This window comes from Orycteropus afer, unplaced genomic scaffold (assembly GCF_000298275.1).
Source record: "Orycteropus afer afer isolate SDZICR_OR568_19922 unplaced genomic scaffold, OryAfe1.0 scaffold00061, whole genome shotgun sequence".
NCBI classification, from domain to species: Eukaryota; Metazoa; Chordata; class Mammalia; order Tubulidentata; family Orycteropodidae; genus Orycteropus; species Orycteropus afer.
Window position 1 is genome coordinate 7044485 of NW_006921648.1, and position 956 is coordinate 7045440.

Sequence of the window (956 nt, forward strand, 5' to 3'; positions counted from 1 at the left end):
TACTGAGGTTATCGAGGATGGGACAATTCAGAAAAGGAGGGTGGGGATGGTTGCACACCTCAAAGATAGTCCTCAATGTCAATGACCATTCACATAGAAACTGTTGAGCTGGTGTATGCTCTGCTGTGCATATTCTCTACAACCTTTTAAGCAACAACAACAAAAAATAATGCAAAATGCATCATAAACTTAATAAAACTTACTAAAACTCAATCAATCAAGTATAATGCAATCTAGATACTGTAATAGTCTGAGTCTTCCTTGTTCGACCTTCTGGCTCCATTTCACTGTCTCCTAGCCTTCCTACCTTCCTGACTTTGACTGCAGAAAGCCAGGGGTTAACAGGACAATGAATGAAATGAGGCTGTGGGGTGCTGACCATTGCTGGCCATATGGCATCTTCATGTAAACTGGAAAAAGGTGTAGGTCACTGGGTAATGCCAACTACTAACCTAAAGGCTGGTGATTCAAAGCCTCACAGAGGTGCTACAGAAGAAAGGCCTGGCTATCTGCTTCCATGAAGATCCCAGCCCAGAAAACCCCGTGGAGCAATGCTACTCTGTAACACATGTAAACACCATGGCAACAAGTTTGTTTGTTTGTTTTCTCCAGGGAAACACAGCCCCCACCCTCACAGTAGGGTGTGCAACTTGGTTTGCATCAGTGGGGTGGGAGTCTAGTCCCCACTGCACAACTCTGCCTAGAAGCCAGCTCCTGCCAGTCAGTGGTGTCACTGTGTAGCCTTGAGTCACTGCCTTCATTCTCTAAGTCTCTGTTTCTTCATATATGACAAGCAGGGATATTTACAGTATCTATTGTAAGGAGCCCTGGTGGCTCAATGGGTAAGCACTTAGCAGCAAACTGAAAGGTTGGCAGTTCAAAGCCACCCAGTGGCTCTGCAGGAGAAAGATCTGGAGATCTTCCCTCATAAAGATTACAGCCTAACAAGGGACTTA